This window comes from Zonotrichia albicollis, chromosome 17, assembly GCF_047830755.1.
Source record: "Zonotrichia albicollis isolate bZonAlb1 chromosome 17, bZonAlb1.hap1, whole genome shotgun sequence".
NCBI lineage: Eukaryota > Metazoa > Chordata > Aves > Passeriformes > Passerellidae > Zonotrichia > Zonotrichia albicollis.
In genome coordinates, this window is record NC_133835.1 from 3,220,033 (window position 1) to 3,232,745 (window position 12,713).

Below are 12,713 nucleotides of genomic sequence, written 5' to 3' on the forward strand. Positions count from 1 at the left end.
TTGACATTGAAGACTGCCCACCAGGGCAGTGGTGGAGTCTCCATCCCTGCAGGAATTTCAAACCCCTCTGCATGTGGCACTTGGGAACATGGTCTACTGGTGGGCCTGGCAGGGCCGGGAGAACAGCTGGTAGTCGGTGATCAGAGAGGACTTTTCCAGCCTTAATGATTCTACAGGTCAATGAAAAGCAGAAAAGGTGTTGGAAAGTCCTTCAGAGAAGTTCTGAAGCCATGAGGCCACAAGGAGGGATGAGAATGTTCCCAAACTGGCCCAGATCCCCATGGGCTGTAGAGGCCTCTCGTGTCCTCATCTGGAGGTGCCAGGTCCTGCCTCCATTACCTCCTCCACTTGTTGCTGGTGTCCAAACTCCATCTGTACCATCCCAGGCTTTCCACAGGCACCACCAACCCACTGGGAGCTCAGCTGAGTGACAGTGCCACAGGGAGGTGGCTTTTGGCCATAAGGAAGGAGATGCTTCTGATTTTGTGTCCTTGCAGCAGAGACAGCCCAGAGAAGGCTGCAATGCAAAACTCAGCTTAATGCAGCTGGGCAAGAGTCCTATCAAAACAGCAGCTAATTAAAGTAATACCCAGCATTATTAATGCTGCAGCTCTGCCATCACCCATGTATTTATAATAATAGTGTTCCCACTGTAATAGCATTAATCATAATGGATTTACTAAGAAATTAAGGGGGAAGGGATATTATCTCCCTCGGGAACAGCACTTGACAGCAGCCCTGCTTAGTGTGTGGATGTGGATTGCTTTAATTCTCAGTGTCTCACTCATTAATCTGCTTTTCCAAGGGCCCCTCACAAACACCCCTCTGGGAGTGCAAGCACAGGAGGAAGGAGGCAGGACAAGCAGAGCCAGGAGAGGCAGAGCAGCCAGGGAAGCCTGGCAGAGAGTCAGCACAGCCACCAGGGTGTCCTCATGGGGTGTGAGGGCACGCTCCTCTCCTGCCTTCGTGGACAGTGTCCATGTCTTAGCATCATTTTTTTCCCCAGCCAATCTGCTGTTCTCAGCTCCATGCTTAAAAAACTCTTCTGGCTTTATCTGGGGAGCGAGGAATAGTCAGCATCTCTTCCCAACATTTATAATGAGCACTCAAAGGTTTTATTGAAACTTGTTTTCCCATAAGCCTTTCGCCTCATCAGGCTTCTGGTTCAGGACACTTAGACCAACAGCAGCTTGTCTGGAATGCAGTGAGACACCCACAAGGCTCAGGCCCACCACCCTCACCAGAACCCACCTATGATCAGCACATTGAGCTTCCTGTCTGATAAAAATGAAAGCTTGATGTATCTCCTAAAAGTGAGATGATCTGAATAAAATGAAATCCTGATAAAATCAAAGCTTGATAAAAATTAAAGCCTGTAGTCCAAAGTGATCCAATGATTTTTACCAGGGGTTCAGCTTTCCTTGATTAGTTTATGGCTGTATGTAAAGACAGATATTTTATCACAACTTGCATTAAACCCCTCCGATGCCTTGCCTGGGAGACTGGAAATGGCCTGGAAGCTGTTCACCTGCCAGCAGGAAAACAAGCTGGAGGAAAAATGCTCCCAAACCTTGGAAAGCCCTGGAGCCCTCTCAGGGCTGGTGTCTCCAACATGGGCATCTGGCTGTCCCCAGTGTGGCCTCCAAGGAAACATGGGGGTTCCACAGCTAATGAGTACCCGGTTTTATTGTGCCTATCCTTTGAATCGCACAAAGGGCCTGAGGACAACGGGTTCATTTTGTCACCCCAAGTTTTTGATACACAAATAAACACATTTCCCCCTTTGCCCATTTAATTTTTTTTTCCTTTCTTTTTTCTACTTCAGGAAAGGGCTAGGCTGCATGCCCAGGGACACCTCCATACCCTGCCCCCAGCCAGGGAGGCCGCAGTGAGGCCTCCCCCAAGCCTTCTCTCCTCCTGGCTGAGCAACCCCAACTCTCTCAGCCTTTCCTCAGAGCAGAGGGGCTCCAGCCCCTGCAGCATCTCTGGGGCCTTCTCTGCACTCCCTCCAACAGCTCCAGGTGCTTCTCATGGTCACAACCCAGAGCTGGGGCAGGGCTGAGCCCGGGAGGGGCTGCAGCTTCATGGGCACCAGCGGGGAATTTTGTGTTATCCCTAGAGAGGAGCTAAGCGCACTTGGATGCTGAGGGATAAAATGAAAGGAATGAATGTGCTGGGCAGTTCCTTGTGGGGGCTGAAGGGATCTGGCAGGGGCAGATCCTGGGGCTCCCCTTGTCATAGCCTCCAGCCCAGAGGGGCTGCAAGCAGCAGCAGGGCCAGGCCGTGGGTCCAGGCCCGGCTGTGGCTCCATGCCCAGCCCAGCTCAGAGCTCCCTGTGCCGTGGGTACATGCCCAGTCCAGCTCAGAGTTCCCTGTGCTGTGGGTACATGCCCAGCTCAGAGCTCCCTGTGCCGTGGGTACATGCCCAGCTCAGAGCTCCCTGTGTCATGGGTCCAGGCCCAGCTCAGAGCTCCCTGTTGTGAGGCTCCAGGCCCAGCTCAGCTCAGCCATGCCCAACCCAGCTCAGAGCTCTCTTGTGCTGTGGGTCCAGGCCCAGCTCAGAGCTCCCTGTGCTCCCACAAGCACAGGCACCAAAGCAAAGCCTGCCCATGGGGACACAGCAGCCATGCCACGCTGGCTCCCTGCAGCTGAGGCCGGGCCTGCAGCACCCTGGGGTGCCCACACAGCCCTGATTTTCCCCAAGGCATCCTGGAGCCTGAGCCCAAGCCAGAGGCCCCGTTACTGAGAGTCCCTTCTGGCTCCAGCCCCTCGGGGTGCCCGGGAGCAGAGGGTGCCCACAGCCCAGCGCAGCCTCGGTGGCACCAGGGACACCAAGGGACGAGCCATGGCTGAGGCTCTGCAGGACCATGCAGGCTTGGCCCTGCTCCCTCATGGGCTCCCATGGGCCAGGGCCCGCTCTGTCAGTGGGACCCCCTGTGCAAAGGGACCCCCAGCCCCAGGTGTCCATGCCAGCACCCCCAGGGACCTCCAACCCCAGGAACCCAGAGAAAGTGGAAACCACAACTCTGCAAATGCCGCTTGCGCCCAAAGAATATGCAACGAGAGCTGAGAAAAACAAGAACAATGTATTTACAGAACAGCACCACCAACAACGAACTACAGAATGTATTTACATTACATTATAAGAATCTTTATAACAACAACAATCTATGAAGTGTATTTACAGTAAAAAGATCTATATAGCAATCTAAGAAATGTATTTACAGAAGAACCTAACTACAGCTTATAGAACATATATACAGAAGGGACTGTTTCCATCATCTCTGTCAGTTCTGGAAGAGAGGGAAGCAGCACAGGACCATTCCAGCCCAGCCCTGAGGGCTGTTCCCTGTGCCCCCAGGCTGGCACACGCTGGCACAGCAGCACTCTGCTGCCAGCACTGAGCCCAGCTGGGCTGGAGCCGGGCCCCAGGTGCTGGGACGGGGCTGGTGTGGCCCAGAGCAAGCACAGGACAGGCTGGGGTGGTGTTTGTGCCGCCACAATCCAGAGCCCCTGGGCGCCATGTCACTGTGCCACCCAGCCCAGCACCAGCCTGGCAGCAGGGAACCCACCCTGCCTGTGGGCAGGGCTTGGCCAGCACCTGCCTGTCCTGTCCTGGGGCTCCATCTTCATCCCAAGATCATGGACTCTTCCTCATCTTCCTCATCGACCTCCATGTCCTCCATTTTTCCTCCATGTCAACCTCCAGCTCCTCAACAAACTCTTCAACATCCACCTCCATCAGGGGCAGGGCATGGCCAGCACCTGCCTGTCCGGCTGTGGGACTCCATCTTCATCCCAGGATCAGGCTCCTCCTCATCTTCCTCATCAACCTCCATGTCCTCCATTTCTTTCTCCATATCAACCTCCATCATCTCCTCCAGCTCCTCTATCTCATCAACTTCCATGTCCTCCATCTCTTCTTCCATATCAACCTCCATCATCTCCTCCAGCTGCTCTACCTCATCAACGTCCATCTCCTCTGCAGTGTCTTCTACATCTACTTGCATACTCTCTTCACTATCCATATCCACTTGCATGTGCTCTTGGGTGTCTCTACCAGGCTATATCAGGAAGATGCCTCAGAGGGAGTCTGTTCCACACCAGCACCACTTTGCTCCAGCCTGCCCAGGCAGTCAGGGGGTACCCCCCTCCCTGGAATGGCACTGCACCTTCACTGGGACAGCAATGCACTTTTTTCATCAGTGATTTGCAGGAAATGAGCTTTGGAAGAGGCAGAGATTGAATTTTCCTGGGATGGGAAATGGTTCTGTTTCGGGAAAGGGAAGCTGAGCAAACTTGCTGCCAGACGTGGTGTTTCCCGGTGGGCAGCTCGTGGGGAGTGTCCGGGCTCTGCTGCAGGCAGGGCGTGGTGCTGGGAGCACAGCAAAAGGCCAGGGAAAGAAGGAGGTCAGCCCAATCCCTTGGCTTTTCACTTTGTTGCCTACGCAAGGGTAAAGTCAAAAGATTTCATGTTTTCTGGGGCGGTAAGAGGCCCTGTCTTGGTGTGGGCAGAGCAGCCTTTCCCTGGGACTTGTCTCTGAGCTCTGTCACACGGTTCCAGTGGCCCTTTGGTGGCCTCCTACCTGTCCTCCATACCCACCCTGGACTGCTCCCCATCCTCCTAAAGCTTCTCAGCAGCTCCTGGCTGGAAATGCCAGCAGCTGTCAAAGCCTCTTCTCTGCAGGGCTGATTCCCTGGGAACTCTGTCGCTTAGACGAGACCACGAGGAGCACAGCAGAGTTAATGAGGGCCCTGCTTACTCTCTCTCGGTGGGGCACAGGGTAATTGTAAAGTATTACTAATGAAACTGCAAACCTTGTGGAAGCTGCGGGCCAAATGCCCGGCGGGGTGGGAGCGGACAGCGGCGGCAGCAGCGTTTGGTGCGGGAGCAGCAGGGTTTGGTGCGGGGCCGGCCCGGCTGTGGGTCCGCAGGCGGAGCGGGCAGGACGGGCCGGGCCAGGGGCCGTGGAGCGGAGCAGCCAAGGCAGGAGAGTGCCGGGTGCGGCGCCCGGGCTCTGCTCCTGCAGCGAGGGCCGAGCGGGGCTGCAGCGAGGGCAGCGCCAGCGCGGCGGGTGAGACGGGTCGGCAGGGCTGCAGCAGCCGCGGAGCCTCCAGCTGGCCGAGCCCTCGAGGATCCCCCAGAGCCTCCAGCGGGACCGGCCGAGCGGCGGGGCTGCCCCAGAGCCTCCATCGGGGCTGGCCGAGCCCTCGAGGCTGCCCCAGAGCCTCCAGCGGGGCCGGGCTGAGCCCCCGGGGATGCCCCCCGGTGCTGCCAGCCCCCTGCTCCGGGCAGGAGCTGCCGGGGAGCTCCCGCCTGCCCGGGGGGAGCGCCTGGGGGAAGCTGCCCGGGAAGGGGCCGCGTTCGGGCACTGCTGGGCCACGGGCTCGTAGCGGAGGGGCCTCGGTTGCTGTGTGAGCCCGCAGCCCTGCCCTGCCCATCGCCCCCGCCGGGGCTCGGTGCCAGAACCCAGCGCTCCCACAGCGACCCTGCAGCCACCACCGGCACCGGCAGGCCCCGGCCAGCGCTGGGCCCTCCACAGAAGTCCTACGGCTACTCCACCGTGAGAGACAGGGATTATAGAATGATCGAATCCTTGAATGGTTTGGCTTGGATGAGCCCTAAAGATCATCCCATTCCATGCTGAGCGCCCTCCCTGCTGACCGGGTTGCTCAGGGTCCCATCCACCCTGATGCTGAATGCTCCCAGGAATGGGGCATCCACACAGGAAAAAAATCATCTTTCTCCCCTCCGTTTTCAGCCATGCCCTTTTCTCCTCTCTCCACAGGCCCTGCTGAACACTCTGTCCCCATCTTTCCTTTGGGCCTTTCCTCAGTTGCTGTGAGGCCTCCCAGGCTCCCTCACTTCACCAATGGTGAGAAACCACCTTCCTCTGTGAGTCCTTATGGCTTTTCTCTCCCCGCTGCTCCATGCTAAAATCACCCTTCCATCTCCACAGCAGCTCCTCTCCATGTTTCCCTAACCATGCAATAACACAGCCCATCTCCACCAGGCTGCTGGGTGGTTAAATGCAGAGCTGCCTCCATAAATAAATTCCAGAGCAAGCCCTTAGTATGGTTCTGTCCTGGTTTTTTGGACGTTGCTAGAAGAGAACATCACCTGTGGGTGAAGTTGGGATGGTTTGTGGGGTGTGGGAGCAGTGGGTGTCACAGAGAACATCCCAATGGGTGGGAACTGGTCACAGGCAGATTGAATGAAGCTTTTAAAGGTGAAGACTTAAGTGAGACCTTAAATTGAGAATTAACATCTGGAGATGAAGCCTCAGCTGCAGTGTCAGTGTGTGTGCCCATGCTGAGAAGCCACCACAGATTGTGGATCAGGGGTGGGAGCAGTGGGACCTTCACCCTGCCTAAGCCAAAACCTTTGGCTCCAGTTCAAGGCAACAGATTTGAGGCAGTTCATGCCCACAGTGTCACCAAAGCCCAGAGCCCCAGCAGGGAGAGCCCCAGCCCTTTGCTGGACACACAGAAGTGGTGGGAACCCTGTCAGCACGTGTCCAGGAGAAGCTGCAGCACTCCCTCAGTCTCTATCCCAACGCTCCCATGGCTCTCCCTGAGCTGGAATTGCTGTTTGGTGGGTTGATAAAACAAGAGCACCCCAAACTTTCCAAGCAATAAGGTGAGCCCTGCTGAGGAGCTGAGTTAGGACCTCCTGACCTTGCTGAGGGATGGTTTGGCAGGGGAGAATAACGTCAGGTGAGGGGTGGAAGAGGTGGATGAGGGAAGATTTGTCAATTCTCTGATACCAAATGTGTCCTGGATGGTTTTGCAGCTGGACCAGGACACTGGTGTGAGTCCCTGGGCACAGGGGATGTGTGGTGACAGCCCTGTTCTGGGCAGACATGTGGGGAGAGCATCCCTGGTCCCCAAAAGCGCTCCCAGCAAACCACATGCACACACAGCCCCTCTGCCCTTGTCCTTTATCTTCCAATTTAACTCTGCCCATGTCCCTTGGCTCCTGGCCAGGGGATGTGGAGGGCACCAAGCTCCCTGCAAACAAAAGGAAGTTCTCCAGGACCGTGCTCGTGAGATTATATCAGACTTGTCAATATTTGCTCAGGACTGAGGTGGAACTGAACTGAATGAGGCTGAAGAATGATGTCAGGTATTGGATTGGGAAGTGCTGTGACAGCCCATGGCGGTGCCTACTGAGGAATCACCAGCTGTTCAACTAAAAAATGGTGGTTTTTTTTCTCTCTCTCTCTCTTTGTATTTTAATTTAATTTAATTTTTTATTTTAACTTACATGCCAGGCTGCTCCCTGTTGCACTAAATAAGGGTGTTTTGCATTTTATCTCTGTGTCATTGCTGGTCAGGTGGAGCTGATACCAAACCATCCCTGGCATGAGAGGACCAGAGCCAGGAGAGGCCATGCCTGACCCCAGGGACTCTGGCACTGGGAATCTCAGAATCCCTTAGGTTGGAACAGACCCCCGAGATCATCGAGTCCAGCCATGAACCTGGCCTTGCCAAACCCAGCCCTAAGCAGAAAACCCAGCCTGGATCTGTGTGAGCTGTCCCCACACTCAGCACCAGCCCCAGCCTAGTTTGGGACACCCCATCCCACTGCCCATGACAGAGGGTGGCAGCTCCCGGTGTCACCTCCAGGGACAGGGGCTGGGCTGCCCCCTCCTGCCGGGGCTGAGGCACTTGGGGACCCCAGCATTGTCACCTTCTCCTCCCGCGCTGGAGCTGGTTCAGCACCCTGAGCTGCGCAGGGAGGGAAACCCATCCCGGCATTGCCCTCTGCTGGCAAATCCCTCTCGGATGAGCTTTTCCTCCGCTGTGCTCTCCCAAAATATCCTGGGGAGCAGCTGTGCTGGCTCTGGATGTGCATCTGGGCACCCACAGCCCCCAAATCCCAGCTGGTGGCACCAGCGGCCTCAGCCGGAGGGATTGGGTGAGGAGGATCTTCCCTGGGGTTTGGAGCAGGGTTAGGAAAGCAGCTGAGTGACCAGAAACAGAGACTGGAGCCCTTCAGGGCTGGACTTTCCCCTGGGAAAAAGGGAGCCTGAAATTAAAGTGGGAGAAAATGTTTTAATAAAGGTGGCAGCCAGTGACCCCGTAACAGCAGGGAAATATTTAATGTAAAGAAGTTTCATGGTGCTCAGGTGAGAGACACAGAGAGTGGTTTGTCGGGAGATGGTTTTGCAGAGAAGTGGAATGCTGGGTGATTGACACTGTTATTTAGGGTGTGGGTGACCTTGTCAGGCTGGCCTCAGCAAGGTCACCTGTGCGCCATCACCTTTGTCCCCCTGGGTGAAGGTCGGGGGCTGGCAGAGCACCCGGGCCAGGCCCTGCATTCAGGGCAAGTGCCTTGTGCCCAGTAGCTGGGGTTAGTGACCCCCGAATGTCAGGGGAAGAGCCAGAAGGTTGAGCAGGAGCCTCTGCTGTGCCACGTCTGTCTGTCTGTCCAGAAAGGCAGCTTTGCCTCCAAGTGTTCGAGTGGGAAATTGCAGGGACCGGCCCGCGCTCCAGCATGGCTTGGAGAGGGGTTTGTGTGTCACTGCAGCGGCTGGAGAGGGGGATGCTGGGCAGGAATCCTTCCTATGAGGGTGGGCAGGCCCTGGCACAGGGTGCCCAGAGCAGCTGGGGCTGCCCTGGATCCCTGGCAGTGCCCAAGGCCAGGCTGGGCAGGGCTGGGAGCAGCCTGGGACAGTGGAAGGTGTCCCTGTCATGACAGGGGTGGAATGGGATATCTTTAAGGTCCCTTCCCAAACAAGTCCGAGGATTCTGCAGGCACAGCAGAGAGGATGGGCCAAGGCAGGGCAGCAGGAGACAAGCTTTTGGGTTGTGTCTCTGCTGGACAGCCCAGCCTAAATCCCCCTGGTTCCTGAGACATTTGGGATCCTGAAGCCAGAAAGCCCCAGAAGCCTCAGTTCTACCTCATCCCAAAGCCATCTCCTCCCTAATGCCCACAGGGGAGTCCCAGGAGCTGCAGAGGTTTTGGGAAGCTCATTGTGGGTGGGGAAGATCTGCCCAAGCCCTGCACTTCATGTCTCTGTTCAGGCTGAGCAAACTCCTCTGAAACCTCCTCCCATCCCACGCAGAGGAGGATGGGGCCAGGGCAGGGGAACAGTTCAGCAGAGGGCAGGAGAACCGCAAGGACAGCAGGAGAACCCCAGGGATGGCAGGAGAACCCTGAGGACAGCAGGAGAACCGCAAGGATGGCATGAGAGCCCCAAGGAGAGCAGGAGAACCCCAAGGATGGCAGGAGAACCCCAATGACGGCATGAGAGCCCCAAGGAGAGCAGGAGAACTCCAAGGACGGCAGAAGAACCCCAAGGATGGTGTGAGAGCCCCAAGGAGAGCAGGAGAACTCCAAAGACGGCAGAAGAACCCCAAAGACAGCAGGAGAACCCCAGGGATGGCATGAGAGCCCCAAGGATGGCAGAAGAACGCCAAGGATGGCAGGAGAACTTCAAGGAGGCAGGAGAACTTCAAGGACGGCAGGAGAACCCCAAGGACTGCAGGAGAATCCTAAGGACAGCAGGAGGGTGACATGAGCCAGCTCCATCCCCAGCTGGATCCACCTTCCTTCACTCCCAAGGGACAGCCAGCTCTGGCCATAGCTCTGAGGTGACACAGAGGAGGTCACCAGGTTCCCACAGCACAGACAAGGAAAGGGAAACCTCTGATAATGCCCTAAAATGTGGCCTCAAAATCCTGCCAGCTGAGCAGACTGGGAGATGTCCAGCTGAGCTGAAGGCCTGGAGCCAGGGGAGGGAGGAAGGGCAGGAAGAGGAGGGAGGGAAGGAGGGAGGAAGGGATGGGGCTGGGCTGGTGAGAGCCACAAGATTTGGAAAGCATCACTTTGATTTAATGGGCCTTGATGTTTGAAAATGAAGTTGAGAGCTCTTTTCTTTGCCACAGGGCTGAGCAGCCAGCAGGATTTAGAAGGGCAAGAGCTTTCCAGATGAGCCGTGCAATTTTGTCATAAGAACCAAAATAATGATAAAAATAATGAGCAGAGGAGGGAGGGAGCGCTGGGCTCATCCAAATGTTAACCTGAGGGTCCTCTCAGCAGCACCCTAATAAAGGGATTAACCTGCTCTATCAATTAGTGGTGTTACATCTCTCCAGTGGGAATAAACTCATCCTTACAGACTAATTCTATAAACACACTGCATTCAGGGACTTCAGTGAGCCCAGTGCTTTTAATGAACGGAATGAGATTTAAACACAAATGAGATTTGAACACACACCTCTCTGCAAAGGGAGTAGAGAGAGTGGTCTCTGCTGTTGGCATCTGTGGGGCTGGAGCCACTTTGCCATAATAACCCAAAAAGCTGGGACACAATGGGGGCACCCCAGAGTGGGGAGTGCATCCCAGAGGAGCTGTGGAGGGATGGAACCCCCTGGAGAACCCACAGCCAGTGCAGCCAAGGGGGTGCCCAGCCCTCTCTGCTGTTTGGGTGCCCAGAGTGACAGAGGTGTCCCCAGCAGCCCGGGATGTGGCCCTGGGGCTGTGCCTGGGGGTGGAGCTGCAGCATCACCGGAGTGCCCTGTGGGGTTTTGGGGTGGGGTTTAGCAGAGGGGATAGGTCTGAAGTGGGGAGAGCAGCAGGAGAGAAGCACAAGGAGCTTAGCCCAGGCTGTGAGCTCGAGGCCACCAGCTCTGTCCCTCCGGAGCAAGCACAGGACACCTGCAGGGCCTGAGCATCTAGTGAGGACTGAGAAAACTGGGAGCAGATGGAACCAGGCAGTAACTTGGATGAGACAGAGCCAGGGAGCTGGGTTGCGCTGCTGTGAGAGCTGCAGCAGGGCTGGGTTGGCAGTCAAACTGGCCCCAGAGCAGGAGCAGGACCCAAGGGTGAGATGTGACAGGAAAGGGGAATGTGACACAGGAGAAGGCACCTGATTTATGGCACTGGCAGCCACGAGCTGTCACTCCTAAGGAAATGCCATGTCCTGTGTGTTGCTCCAGGGGACACTTCCCTGCAGGCAGAGCACACAGGGATCTATCTGATGGCATTGTATGGAGAAGTTATGCTTTCCCTCAAATGTTTCAAGTACCAAGCTGTAGATGACAGATTTCAGTGAGGACATTGCCCTCAGTGCATGCTGAGAGGCTCCCTGGCATGCTCCTGTCCCACCTGCTTCCATGTGAGGCCAAAGGCTCTCCAGAGAGCTCTCAGCTCCTCAGAACCCCCTACTAACCCACTACTAACCCATTACTAACCCACACACACATGAACAACTCACCAGTGAAGCAACTGAACAGCAATTTGCCTCCCCAGTGGCTGATGGAGCCCCCCATTCCCTACTCTTTAACAATGCACTGAAGTTCAATGTCTGTGCCTTAGAATAGTCCCAGAAGAGCAGGAGAGGCCCACAGGAGAGCCATTTATCCACCTGGGAAGGGGAAGATCCAGCTGGATCCAGTCTGACAGGGCAGTACTGGGCAGAGCCATGGATTCCATCATTCCTGGAGGGAACAGTGCCCCAGCTGCTGCACCCCAGGGTAGATGTCTGCTCAGGTTTATTTATCTCAGGTTTACTTATCCTGCTTTATCCGCCTCACCTCAGCCTCTCTGGCCCAGCTTTTCCAATTGCTCTGTGAGTGTTCACCCTGTTCCAGAGGTACAAACACAAATCCTTGCTGTCAGTGGCCTCTGAGCCTTGAGCAGCCACCAAGGAGGAATCTCCTTCCTACTCCCCTGACCCAAATGTGCAGCACAAACACAAAACCCTTTCCTGTCCCTCCCAGGGCTGTGCTTCCCTTGGATCCCATACAAATTCCATGTCCTGGCTTCTCCAGCTGCACAATAGCCACTCTGTGCTGAAAGCATTCCAAGGGAAAAGCAGGGATGATGAAACCCTTCAGCCCAGTCTGTATTTTCACAGAATCCCAGAGTGGTTTGGGTTGGAAAGGGCTGTAAAGCTCATCCAGTGCCACCCCTGCCACAGCCAGGGATGTCTTCCAGTGTCCCAGGCTGCTCCAAGCCCTGTCCAACCTGGCCTTGGACACTGCCAGGGAATCCAGGGGCAGCCACAGCTTTTCACTCTGCTTTAAATGAATCATTCTCACACACACATACAGCAGTGACAACCCTTCCCCAGAGGAAAAACCAAGGATTTTCCCTAAACTGAAAACACCTGGATCCCAGATTTCTGCTTGCCCCCTTTGACAGCTCCACAAGAAAACACTGGCACAGCTGAACTTGAGTTGCTGGGGGCAAATGAACTGAGCTGAGTTTGCCAGCAGAACTGGAGTGGCTTTGCCAGGAAAAGGGACTGAGTGGCACTGAGTGGCACCCACAGAACTGCTGGCACAGCTTCTCCCTCCTGCTCTGCCCAAAGGTGCTCTGGACAGGCAAGGTCTGCCCTCAGAACCTCTGAGCAAGGCAGAAAATGTTCCCTGTGAACATTCCAGCTGGTCACTAAGGCTGAAATAAGGAATTCAGGGAAACCCAAAGCAGAAAGGTGCTCAGTCCTCAGATATCCTGTGAAACTGAAGGAATATGAACCTCCCCATCATGGATTAAAAGATGAAGAAAGAAGAGGTTGGAGGAGCTGAGGTTGTCATCCCTCAGAGTAACCAGAAGTCCAACACACACTGCCTGCTGCAGCTCCCCTGTGCTTGGGTACAGCTGAGTGAACAGCAAAGCTTAAAAATGAAATGTTAGAGGGACAGCTTAGTGCCTTATAGCTGACCAATCCCTGAACAAGTACTAAAAAAATTACTTTAGA